This window comes from Nanorana parkeri, unplaced genomic scaffold (assembly GCF_000935625.1).
Source record: "Nanorana parkeri isolate BGI_ZX_2015 unplaced genomic scaffold, ASM93562v1 scaffold2871, whole genome shotgun sequence".
Taxonomy (NCBI): Eukaryota; Metazoa; Chordata; class Amphibia; order Anura; family Dicroglossidae; genus Nanorana; species Nanorana parkeri.
In genome coordinates this window covers 23541-37630 of record NW_017309139.1, presented here as the reverse complement: position 1 = coordinate 37630, position 14090 = coordinate 23541, and positions in this window count along the sequence as shown.

Below are 14090 nucleotides of genomic sequence, written 5' to 3'. Positions count from 1 at the left end.
TTATGGTTTACAAACACTTTAAGTAACACTTACAGATCTAGTCCCTGCCCCACCCTGTGACTAGGGATGAACAAGCGGTTCACAGTTTGACAAATGGAGGAACATTTGCCAAATCTTCATCGGTGTCCTAGCAACCAGTGACTCTGTATGCATCATTGGTTGCTGGGATGCTAGTAGCAAGGATGGTAGCGGCTGGGCCGTACAACTCCAAGACACCCATATGTTCGTATGGACAGTTGACATCATACACATGGACATGTTACAATTGCAGTGATTGTGTGTGTGTATATATATATATTTTTTGTCAAACTGTGAACCGCTTGTTCATATATTGTGGGGATTAGCTCCAAATAGTAGCGCATAAAGGACGCATCCACTCGCTGTAATCTCATTCAAGGGCTTCCTTGCCCACTTTTATTAAATGAAAGTTCACAAAACAGAACAATTACCCTCGCAGGGGTTCTTTAGCATCTCATGGCAGCACCTGCCCATCCAGCCTCCTGGCATTTGCAGCACCGCTGCTACAGCCTCAGTCGTGTGCTAACCTGCACACTGGGGGTTCTTCCCAAGCCGCAGCACCCTGCTGCACTGGACTCCACTCTGACTCCTGGGTGGAGCTTTCCTGTCTCCCAGGTGGAGCCTTGAACCCTTCCCAACGACTTTAATTTAAAGGCTGTGCACACCTGTGCCATCAGCATGCGCTGGACACTCATTCTGGACACAGGAATTGAGATAACACAGTGGCATTGCCACGCACTGCCACAATATATATATATATATAAACACACTTTACTTCATTTAAATAAACCAGAAAGATTACCAGATTAACGGCTTTGGCAGTTTCATTGCTCCTAATTTAGTTAAAACTGTTTTTACCCACTGATTAGGTGTTTCTTTTTTTTTCTCGTTCTGTCTTCAGGGTATGGAAAGGAAAAATGTGACCACTATTACCAGGATCCACCTCTTAGGATTTCAAACTCCACACAGCATGAGATTGTTTGTCTTTTTTCTCTATCTTATAGCATATTGTGTGACGATATGTGGAAACCTCCTGATCATCACACTGGTGTCCTACAGCAAAACCCTCCATTCTCCCATGTACTTCTTCCTCTCCCAGCTCTCCATATCAGATATCTTACTATCAACTGATATTCTTCCAAATATGCTCCATGCTGTTTTGGTGAAAGATCCTCAGATATCATTTTCTGAATGCATTACACAATTTTATTTCATTGCTTTGTCAGAGTTTTCAGAGTGTCTTCTTCTGACGGCGATGAGTTACGACAGATACTTGGCCATCTGTAAACCGTTGCATTATATCTTGGCAATGAACTTCCATTTCTGCTGGCTAATTATTATCACTTGTTGGACTTCAAGTGTTGTAAGAACAATAATTCACACATTAATGATATTGCAATTAAAATTTTGTGGTTTCGATATTGTTGATCACTTTTTCTGTGATCTTGATCCAATCCTACAGCTCTCCTGCTCTGATACCACCAGTGTCCAACTTGAAACGACTTTGCTGAGTGCTATATTTCTTGTTGCCCCCTTCTGTATCATCGTTGTATCATATGCTTATATTATAAAGACCATTTATAAAATCCCATCTATTACTGGGAGGAAGAAAGTATTCTCAACATGCAGCTCCCACCTGACTGTGGTCACCATTTTCTATGGTACTCTGGTTTGTGTTTATTTGGCACCTAATAAAGGACAGTCATGGAATATAACTAAAGTTGTGTCTTTGATGTACACTGTAGGTACCCCTTTAATTAATCCAATAATATACAGCCTGCGAAATAAAGACTTGAAAAAAGTTGCAGGGAAGTTCATCAACCATTGTCTGCACTTGTTGTTCTGTAAAAAAAAAATAACACGTACAGTCAATTCAGGCAGTAAGAGTAATTGATAATAATTCAATAAAATTTCATGTTTTTTATATATTTACAGTAAAACTGTCCTTTTTGCCTGAAGAAGTTGTGTAAAAACTGCAAAACTCATTGGAAATTCACCTTGCTCCAATAGTGAATTGAGTAACATCACTATAAAATCTTAATGTATAGAATATGGGGGTTAAGAAGAGTTATATATGTGGATATATTCTGTAAGCAATATAGGTTTCTTAATTCGTTTTAGTTTGTCTATGCTTTTAATATGTGTTGTTTATACAATATAATAAACTGAAATATATTTTTATTGTAGTTTATTTGATGTATCCGTTGTGAATCCATTGAGGTAGCACCTAAAAAGTTTCATTATTTTGTAAGAATAAATGACAACAAATACTAGGAGTTGTGAATCTATACTGAAAAATGGCCTGGATGGGAAGGGGGTTTAACACCGCGGATGTCAACTGGTTAAACAATCATGTGACTATTCACTTTAAATATTCAACCATGCCAAAAGCATATGCACATGACTGGGAGGGTTATTCACAAAGCTAACACAAAGATCAGCCATAGCTCCGGCTGATCCTTTGGCTAGTTTCGGCGACTGGTGTACGGGTCATTCACTATAGCCCGTACTGCTCCCGAAGGAGGCACATGTTTCGGCTCGACTGAGCCAAAGTGACACCCGAAGTGGGGCGAATGGCCGGCCAAATGCCTCGCAGATGACAGCTGGGCGGAGCCAGCCATGATCTCATGGTTGGCTCCGCCCAGTTGCAATCACAAATAAGCATCCCCAGGTGACCTGGGGACGCTGAACTGTCATTAAACAATGACAACTGGGCGGAGCTGGGGTCCGGGGAGGGCACGGTTCTGCCGCTTCTCACCGTCTGCCGTCTGCATCCCAGGGTGGAGCGCACACATCCACTTCCGGGTTTGGACGTCGGATGCGTTCCACCGTGGGACACGGAAGTGCGCCGCCTCGATCAGCAGCTCCACCCCCAGCCCTTGGCCCTATATAAGCGCCCCAGTGAGACAGTATGGCGTTCCACTAATGCAGACTGAACACCTACTGTCTCCTGGGACCCCACAGCTCTTCGACTCGCCTGCAGACATCTCTGGATCACTTGCTCCTGGACCCCTGCACCTTAACTGCCTTCACTTAAACCGCAAGTACTTGTGCTTATTGCACTGCAGCTTAACCTTAGTGACTGTATAACTGGGAACCCTGGATTAGCTCTTGTGCTCCATCTAGTGGGCTGTTGGGAGATTACATCATTGACTCTAACTAAGGCTGCAACACTCCTGCATTTCAGTTATCATCCCTAATCATTACAGATTGAGGGTACTATTATCAAGATTGGGAATATGCAGTAAAATCCCTACATCCTTTTTTTGTTTCTTTTGGCTGTGATGCTTGAACCCTAACTCCCCGTTAAGATTGGGAGTGAAACCAGGGTTCCGTCTGAGTAGCCTCCGCAGTTACGATCCACAACCCCAAAACTACCCCAGGTGTTACAATAGGAAACAGTTGGGCACAGCTAGCTGTCACTGCTATCTCTGCCCAATTGTTTTTTTTAATTTGTTTAATCTTTATTTGACTTAAAGCAGCACTGTAGTAGACGTAGTTTATGATGGAGGCTGGGATGAGGCATCGTGCCTTGTACAAGGGAACAACCCCTCCATGGAAGACATACAGGAAGAGGTGTGTTGAAAGATTGAAGAGCAACCGCTCTAGACTTCTGGATACATTTTTACAAGTGGGGTAAAGTGTGAATGGAGGAATTGGGGGCTCCTTCCTGATGCAGGAGGTGATGGAAGAAGAGTGGAACGCAATGCAGTCAAGCAGTGGTAGCCTTCCTCTATGGAAAAAGGAAAACTTTTCAGAGGCACTGGGCATTTTACAGGATCCTGATGAGTTGGTAACACTAACTTAATGTAAATAACGTTTAAATGCTCAAAATAAAGCAAGATTGTGTAAAAAAAGAAAATCTTTATTTATTTTACTGTTCATTGACATTTTAAAAACATTTTCTAACCTTTTTTTTCTACTATTTTCTATTGTGCTCGGTATCACGGAGGTACCGACCAAAATAACCGAGCTCGGCGGCATTCGGCTATTCACTTACTGCCGTTCGGCCCCTACGAGAATAGGCCAAATGGCAGCGAGTAGCCTGCCTGGGGTTCGGCTCAGCAAATCCAGATGTTGGATCGGCTGAGTCGAACGCGCTCTTCACTTCGGCTCAGTCGCACAAGCCGATGTTCGGCTGAAATTAGCCGTACTGAGCTAAAATAAATAGCTGAACAGCGTTCGGCTCTGTTCACTTCGGGTTGGTTATTCACTTGGCTGCCTTCGGCAGCTTTGTAAAATAACCCTCTTACTATTTATATGCATTTTGTTTTTCTCATGACTGAGGATATTAGAAGAGAATATCTGCACAATGCTTTTGAATGAAGATTCCCAACTTTCTTTAGTAAATCGGCCTCTTTGACTTCCACAGTTGTAAAATTCCACAGTTGTAAGATTCTGTTAGTTTTGCTCAGTCTACATTATTTTCTTGCAGGAACATTCTTTTGCTCTAAAAGTTGATGTAAAACCTAAATGGATAACATTTAATTTGTTAAAGCCTTGTCAATCTTGAACATTTGCCTTGATTGTTTTTATTATTCTGTTTTTACCTTTCTAATCTTTTTAAAATCCTGGCTATGCTGATTTGCTGTATCTTTTCTTAGCCACTTGCTACGGATTTTTTTTTTTTTTTACAACAGCTTGTAGCCCTAAAAATGGCCAGAACCTAATAACAGGATTCCTCTCATGGACTTCAACATGATTTGCCTCTAGGTTCCGGCCCCCCAATTTAAAACAGAATTTGTCAAACTCTTGCCAAGTCAAAACCCAGGAAGGTTTGCTAATTTCTATTATTAAGGGTAGTTCTGCCACTGTTTAAACTGAGTAGTTGGTATAATAGTAGGTACAGTTATCATTCATCATAAAAATATTAAACAATCTAAGCTGGTGTGGCCATTGCATAATTTGTTATACACAATCCTTGCAAAAAAATAAAAGATAGAAGACAAATGTGTTCTTCTGGGAGGCATTCCTAGCCAAAATTATTGAAGAGAGGGCTTGTGAACATGCAGCCCCCCTCCCCTCATACCAGTCCAGGCTTCAGGGGTGCTTTCAGAGGCATTTCCCCCAAAAAACAGGGGTATATTTTTAAAATTACAGATTTACTTGTTAGTAATTGGAACTGAGCTCTTTGGCAACCCCAGTGCCTGAGAAGGTGTTACCAATAAATGGGGGTGTACCCTCCTCTATTAGCCCAAATAAGGGCCAACTACATTCCAAACATATGGGCTGCAATATCGCAGTAAATTCCTCAGAGTTCAATGTGCAATTTAAAACTGTTTAAACATGCATCAAACAACTGTTTAACATTAACATCTTAATGTGCTATTGAGAAGTGAGTGGGGGAAATGTTGTATTGCTTCATGTAAGAAATTGCTGCTGGAGACCCAATGAGATGTTTAAGAAGCCTCTGGAACCTGAAAGACACATCTGTCTGTTTATTTACATTTCATTAGAAATGCAATAATTCAAATGCGCAAACAGGAACATTTTATTTACTAACAGGTAACAGGTGAATGGTCACGGCAGGCAACATTCAACTTTTTTAAGTACGGTGAATGTTACAGTAAATACCTCCTTTTGTTGATTGCCTGCAGCCTAGCCTAGCTCCTGCGGTTTAAAAACCCCCCATAGAGGCTAAATTAATGTAGCCAACATCACTTCTGCTCCTCTTCCTTTCAGGGCTCATAGGATCTGAGACACATTGGTCATCATATAGAATCCTGCCACTGTTAGGAGCATGTCTAGTATCCCTATGCCTGTCACAATCTCCCAGCTCCTTATGGTGGCTGCTTGTTGACACTGCACTTATCCCAGTCTTCTTCTCAGGTGTGGGTTAATTAATGCTGTCTCTGTGTGTTTTGTTGGCTGTAGCCAGTGGCGTAACAATCACCATAGCGACCCAGGCGGCCGCTATGAGGCCTGGGGCACAGGGGGGCCCAGCCAGGACATCCCCCTGATGCCGTGCGGGCCTCCTGGGTCGCTATGGCATCTGAGGCTGCTGGCTGTCACTGGCGGCTGTGAGGAGAAACGCGCCGCTATTCACATGTGCAGCGGCGCGTTCCTCCTCACACCCGCTGCTAAGTCGGTGACAACCACCAGCTTCGGCTAAGGTGACCGGGCCCGTCGTCAGCAGCGATGGAGGAGGCGGGGCCCAGCTATCGAGGGGGTGGGGTTTAGCAATGGGGAGGTGGGGCTCGGCGATCGAGGAGGCGGGCAAGCGATCGTGGAGAAGGATGATGACAGTGGATCGGGGCAGGCAGGTAAGAGGGCTTGACCGCCCGCCTGAGACCCTGCAGAGCCTACCATAGAGAGTCTATGGTGGCTCTGCAGGGTCACTCTCAGGTGGGCTGTTTGGGTTATCAGGTGGGCGTAACTAGAAATCACAGGGCCCCATACAACATTTTGCTATGGGGCCCTGTGATTTCTAATTACGCCCCTGGATGCAGCACTATTGTAGTGAGCTGTGGCCTAATAGATCTGTTCACACACCTCCAGCTCTGGGTTTGGCCCTATCGCTGGTGGCACCCTATTTAAGCATTATCAGCCCTTTCCTCAGTGCTTGTGATAGCGGTTATTGCTGATCAAGTCTCCGCCTATGTGTCTGAATTCTTGCTTGTCTGATACCATGTCTTGACCCTTGGCTACATTTTCTGGATGTCCCTTCGTCTGCTGCCTGTCCTGACCTTTTGCTACATTTACTGGATTCTTTCTTGTCTGCTATCTACCCCAACCTTTTGCTACATTTACTAGCCTTTATTTGCTGCTGGCTCTGACCTCTTGCTATGTTTCCTGGATTCTTCTTCTACTTCTGATCTCACCTCCCACTACCCTGCACTGCATTTAATTTATGGGTCTGTAGCAACATCCATGGCCAGAGTATATTGTATAATAGACATGTGCACTGCCAAAAAATTTGTTTCGTTTCGTTTTAAATTCGGATTTGTGTTATTTCGCTTTTCGGGATTCGGGTGTGAAAGTCAATTCGGATTCGGACGAAATTCGGTAGCGGTAGTTCGAACGTTCATTTCGTTTTCTGTTCTTATTCGTTTCTTATTCGTTTCGTTCGTTCGTTCGTTTGCAGCAAAGTGACATTTGAGGGGGAAAATGTTTTTTTCTCCTTCTCTAATGTCACTTTGCTCTAACGAACGAAACGAATAAGAAACGAATAAGAACAGGAAACGAAACAAACGTTTGAACTACCGCTACCGAATTTCGAAAATGGAAATTCGGATTCGTTTGCATTCGTTATGTCTGTAATTCGGAATTCGGATACATCCGAAAGTCCGAATTTCCGAAAATTCGTCCGAATTTCGATTCGGAACGAAACGAATCGCACATGTCTATTGTATAAGTCATGGGGACATCCAAGTACCGATAGCGCACTAACCTTAAGGGAAAGGCGGCTAAAGGTGAAACGCATCATCACTATATACTCAGACCTTTGCATATACAGTATGACCTTACAGCCATTATCAGAAAATATGGCAAAGAGGTTCTTATGTAGTACCTCCTCAAACTGCCACATATTGGCCTCCCATTGGGATAGTGGCAGAAAATCTTTACGGCAGGGTGCACATTGGAAAGGTGAGCTGGGGATTTTCTGTGTTTTGTATTGTTGTAAGCCTTCCCAATGTGAACCCTGCCGTAAAGGCTGGTTATAGATTCATGGAGGTACCATGTTTTTTCTAGTTTGACTATTTTTGGTTGAGAGGACGCACTGGGGTCCCAGCGTGCATGTTTGGTTGCTGGGCCTCCAGTGCGTCCCTGCACCTTATTAGGAGGAGTTGGCTACCTCCTGGTACACCTGCATTGAATTTATCAACTTCATTAATATGCACCCACTTGGAGACTCATACTAATAGAGTTAGGACCACACTTTGCAGAGGTGCCTTGACGGTGGCAGTGTGGCTTCTACATATTTTTGGCCAAAAGTTTGTGCAACTAAAACCTCTGATTTTAACGCATACTGTTGACAGGGCAATTTGTTTGGTTGCAGGCTACCTGGCAGGTGTGCTGGGGATTTGCTGTGTTTTGTATTGTTGTAAGCCTTCTCAATGTGCACCCTGCCGTAAAGGCTAGTTATAGATTCATGCAGGTAGCATGTTTTTTCTAGTTTGGCTGTAAACAGTGCCCGCCTAAGGGCCAACACCAGTGGAGGATCAAATTGTGAATCATCATCGAATACGCCCAAAAGGCACATAAGTGAAGAGGGCGTCAGCTGGACACTGAAGACAGAATTAAGCGTATGCATGACCTGCGACCAGTAACGCACTAGTTCGGGCAGCGCCATAGTAAGTGGATCATGGACGCCAGATGGAAACCGCACTTGGGACAGAAGGGATCCTCACGGTAGCCTATCCTAAAAAGGAATTCCGGAGTGCGGTACATCCTATGCACTATGAACAGTTGCGTCAGTCTATGGGTGGGTGAGAGGGAGACCTGAGTAACATTCTCCAGGATCTCATCCCAGATCTCATCCGTAAAGGTACCCAAATCATCCACCCATCCTGTTCTGCACTGCAAGGGGCCCTGCGCCACCAATTTAATTAAAAATTGTGAATACAGTAATGAAATTAGCCCCTTGGTACTTGTAGAAGTAAATAGTGTGTCAAAGAGCATTGTAGGCGAGAAACTCAGCCTGTAGATCCTTAAAAGAGCATATAGCGTCCCCCTGATATAACTGATTTACAGTACAGATACCCGCCCTCCGCCAGGAATGGAATCCCTCCATAGGAAGTAGCTCAGGTAAGCAGCCATTGCTCCACAAAGGCGTGTACCCTGTCAGACCAGACACTCGCATCAAAGTTTTAGCTGCATTCCACACCTGCCCTATCAATTTCACTGTGGGAAAGCATGAATGTGTCTTGACATATAGATCACTCTCCAGGTAGCGCAGTGGGTCTAGCCCCTTGAAAAGATACAGGACAATGTTAAATGTTTGTGAGTGCCCCCTGCCTTGAGATCACCCTGCCAGATGCTGCAGTTGCTATGACATATAGTACAACCAGGGGTTGGGAAGGGCCAGTCCCCCTGAGACTTTAGGTCTGTGCAGTACATCCAGTCTCAGCCTGGCCTGTTTATGCCTCCATATAAGTTCCCTGAAAATGGTGTTAATTTGATCAAATAAACGTCTAGGTATCCATATCGGGGAGTTATGTAAAATATACATGAGTTGATGCATCCAGACAATTTTAATCAGGTTTACTCTGCCCACTACAGACAGGGGCAGTTTAAGCCAAGCTTTGCGTTGGGTTTTACATTTTTGAAGGAGTGGCATCAAGTTAAGAGGGAGATAGTCTAACAGTGATGGAGTAATACAGATTCCCAGGTACATAATGGAAGTTTGGGTTGGGATAAAGGAGAGCTCCTGAGACAGAGGAGCCGTCAGGGGATCTAGAGGGAGCAATGAAGATTTATCCCAGTTAACCCGAGTATTTTGCAAACTCCGACAGGCGTTGCATCGCACTACGTAAGGAGGAGCCCGTGTCTGCTAGGTACAGGAGGGTATCCTCAGCATATAGGGCAATTTTCTCCTCATTAGTGTCCCGTCTAAAGCCGACTATATCCTCAGATTGTCGAATAAGGGCAGCTACAGGCTCTATAGCCAGCGCGAATAGTAATGGGGATAAAGGACAACCTTGTCTGGTGCCACGTTTCAAAGGGAATGATGGGGAGAAACTATCATTGATTTTAATAGCTGCAAACGGCTGGTGGTAGAGAAGGCAAACCCAGTTGCAAAAGTGAGGACCAAAGCCAAAGGCAGACAGAACAGCCCAGAGATAGCTCCATTCCACACTGTCAAAGGCGTTTGCCACATATAGAGCAAGTAGGGCCCTGTTACCTGAATTATCAATGGTGGTTTGCATGTTCATAAACACCCTGCAGATGTTTACAGCTGTAGACTTCTGAGGCATAAAACCAGACTGGTCTGGATGCACTATCGAGGAGATTTTGGAGGATAGCCTATTGGCCAATACCTTCACCAGGATTTTTATGTCTGCGTTAAGCAGGGAAATCGGCCGGAATGACTCTGGTAGAAGAGGGTTTTTATGTTTCTTAGGGAGCACAATTATGGTAGCCTCGTACATTGTACGAGGGGGAGTTTACCTCTGGAAAGGGCTTCATTACACGTCAGTAGTTGGGTAGGGAGGAGGGAGTGCAGGTATTTCTTGTATACTTCCATGGGGAGGCCATCAGGACCGTGAGCCTTCCCATTAGGAAAGGTGCTAAGTGCCCGTTCCAACTCCTCTGCAGTCATCGGAGCCTCTAGCGCAGACCTATCCGCCTCAGCCAAGGCGAGTAGGGTGATACTGCCCAAGAATGACACTAGCTCAGCTTCCATATACTGCGCTCGGGAGGTGTACAGGGTTTTGTAGAAGTTGCTAAACGTGGCCAAGATCAATTCAGGGTCTTGTGTAGTAGTGCCAGTAGGATCTATGACTGCCCCAATATGAGCAGTGTCTTGTTGGGCGCGGGCAATTTGAGCTAGTAGTTTGACTGAAGCGTCGCCCTCCGACCAAAACACTCTTTTTGAAAAAAAAATTTACGCTGTGATTTCTGTTTAAGTAGGGTCTCCAGGTGCGCCCCCACCTCCCGCCACACATGTCAAGTGTTCTCAGAGGGGTCTCCCACATACTCCAGCTCTCACGTCGCCACAAACTGGCGTGCCTCCTCCTCTGCACGTCTGGAAGAAGATTTATTGTAGCTGACATTTTTAATAAACAGGCCTCTCAAGTATGCCTTTAGGGTGTCCCATACCACTCCCAGAGGAGCAGAAGGGGAAGTGACCGACAGAAAAAATGATATGTCATCCTCCAGCAGTGAATGATTATCTATCAAGGACAACCTGAAGGGATGCAATTTCCATCCTACTGAGGACCGCCTGCCCGAAGGCAGACCCAGAATGGACATAGAATGATCCGAGAGGCACCTAGGCTGAATTTCCGCTGATTTTAGAAATGGGAGCAGTTCAGGTGTACCCAAAACGTAGTCAATCCTGGACAATGTTCCATGCGTGGCAGAAAAGCAGGTAAACTGAGACTCTGCCGGGTGGAACAATCGCCACAAATCAAGGATGCCCAATTCAGAGCACAATTTACTAAAAGGGGGGGTGTTCGGTAAGTCAGGTGAGCCAACTCTAGGGACCCTGTCCCTATAGCTGTCCATACAGTTATTGAAGTCACCCACCGCTATGACCGGAATAGGGAGCTTGTCCGATAAAAATTTAGCGAAGTCCTTAATAGCACTGCTGGAGTATGGTGGAGGTATATAAAAGTTAGCAATTATTCATTCAAACTGTAAGAGGCGGCAATGCAAAAAAATATAACGGCCCGCATCATCCCTCTTCGTCTGTATGCAGGAGAATGGGATATCTCTGCATATAAGAATGGAAACACCACGTGAGTATGAGGCGTGAGAGGAATGATAGGTGGCTTGATAGGCCCGTCTATCAAAGTTATGACATGTTTCTGTGGTGGTATGTGTCTCCTGCAGGCAGACAAAAGAGGACCCACTCTTGTCAATATTATCAAATATAGAGCGGCGTTTAGCAGCATCACACAGGCCTCAGACATTCCAGAAGGCTAACTTAAATACCCGCTGTGACATGCATAAGACAACAGAGATATACTCAGCAGCAACGCTCGGATGTCCAGTGACCAAGTCCCCTCGATATGAATCCGTGCAGAAATTTGTAGGTAGAACCAGTCAAAGTCCTGTAGAAGAAGGTGAAAAACAAGCAAAAGAAAGGGGGGTAAAAACACAAACAGGTAAGTCAAACAATCCACGCAGGGAAAACTTCGGGGTACATGACTCCAGGCAGCTTCAGAGGCAGCAACAACATAAAGGCCACTTCCTGGTAGCTGGAGGTAACGAACCCCCGCCATAAGGTTCACAAATGGCAACGGGTATATAAACCAACACAACCAAAAAGGCAAACCAAAACAAAAATGGAGGTTGCAAAGGTTTCCGGATAGGAAATAAGGAGAGCCACGGAGAGCTCCTAATCAAGGATCAGTTAGGTAGTATTGAAGTAGAAAAGGATCTTGCTTGCTTTGAGACAGCAGCAAGTCCTCCTCTTTCTCCTGCTGATGTGCTTCCAGTGCCAGGTCTATCAGGCCACAGGTTCTGTGCTCCAGGAGAAACACAGGAGGGTTTGTATCACTTATACATGCCTCTTCAAGGCTCACCATTTTGCTGACCTCTTTAAAATGTACTATTATGCTCTATGTTTTCCCTAAATGATGAGTCATTGACATGGAGACAAGAATTTCATTTTTATAGAGCCAGGACTTATACTATAAATGCACAGGTAATCATTAATGGAACACTGTTGTTGAAGTTTCTTCTACAACATGATAACCTTTAGTTCCATTGCAAGGTGGTGTCACAGATGATACAGTTTCTAGGCAGCAGATGTTGGCATTGCATTTCTGCTTGGTGAACACAGGCCAGGTATGACCACCTTAGGTGGCCACAAACCCTTCTAGACTGTTGAAGGTTATCCTGGAAGCCAGAGCACCAATTGATGAATCACTAGGGTTGAGCACATATGTCAGCCATTCACATGTGTGAATTTTCCCTTTGGTGAGCAGGTTACTTACTTCAAACAGGCTTGAAAAAGAAGTATTCATTTTGAAACGTGCTGCCTTGTTACCTCCACACTTTGCAGTCTCATACCCCAGACATTTCCCTGCTCCATCGTTTCACCATTCCTCCTTCTATGATCCCTTGTCCCACCCTTCTTCCTCATGTTGCCTCTCTCCCCAGCATCTTTCTCCCCCACCTCTCCAGTGGCACACACCAGTGCATAATCGCTGGTGGCACCCTCACAGCACCCCCTCTGCACACCAGCGGCAGTAGTGACCATCCGACCCTGACCAATCTCCAGCTACACTCGCGCCATATCAACATCTGACACCTCAGAACAGCCCACAACACCTTCCTGGGATTGTAAAAGGAGAATCAGCCCCACCGTGATTGCCAGCACATCTCTGTTCACCGAACCGAATATCAACATGTCAACATTGGATCCTCAGAGACCATCCTTAACCTCTCAGGACAGCCCTTCAACAGCTGCCTAACTCCTTCATCCCCACCTCCCACCACATGAGCCAGAGAAACCCCTGCCACCACTGGTAGTTCACTAGCTGTACCTTGACGACACCAAGCTGTTCCATATTGGTTCATTTATCAAGCCCCAATCAACCGTCTTACATGTAAGTTTAATACTGCCTGTACTCCTGTCCCGTTTACACCTGAGTTATTGCGCTAGGTTGTGGCACTTTGTTTCTTTCCACTTTTGTTTTTGACTTGTCACACAATTCCTTGCCTAGATGAAGATGGTATGGGGTAAGCCACCTCTTGACTTGGGCTCGGAGAACCGCCTCCAGATTTTGGCCCAGTGTGGTTCCTATTCTCCCGGAATAAAAGCGTTTTGCTCGGTACCGCATATGCTCTTGGGTATTTAGAGGGAATGCTGTTTCAAAGGAGTTGGAGGTCAGTGAGACAGAAGGGTTACAGGTGCCTGTACCATAGAAAAGACAGGTGGCTGCACCACCAGCTCCAGTGATTTGCCCTATCCTACAACCATCCCAGCTGCCAGAAGATTTTCCCAATTTGCCATGACTGATATGAAGCATCCCTGTCCAAGCTTACTTAACCACATATTTGAGATCATGTGCACCCTACTGCTAACAGTATGATCCACAGATACACACACATTATAATACAATAATGGTGGCTTGGTACATGTCGCTATGGTGTAGTACAGGCCATAAACTCGAGGAAAGGTGAAAGGAAGTGCCTACAAATCCAACAGTTTTGCCAAGTTGGCATTAAGACACAGGGCATGGATTTGCTTTAGGGACATTTCTGCTTCCCCTTCAGCAGCTGCAGATATTCAAGCCTTCATCTGACCCTTCTCCACATGGCCCTATGATCCTCTTCCCTGCTTGATGTTGGATAAGCTAATTCTATGAAACCCCTTGGAAGACTTCCCTCTGCAGCAGGAAAATTATGTGGAGGGAGGAGATGCAGTGGAAACGAGGAGAAGGAGGAGTGTGTGCCTC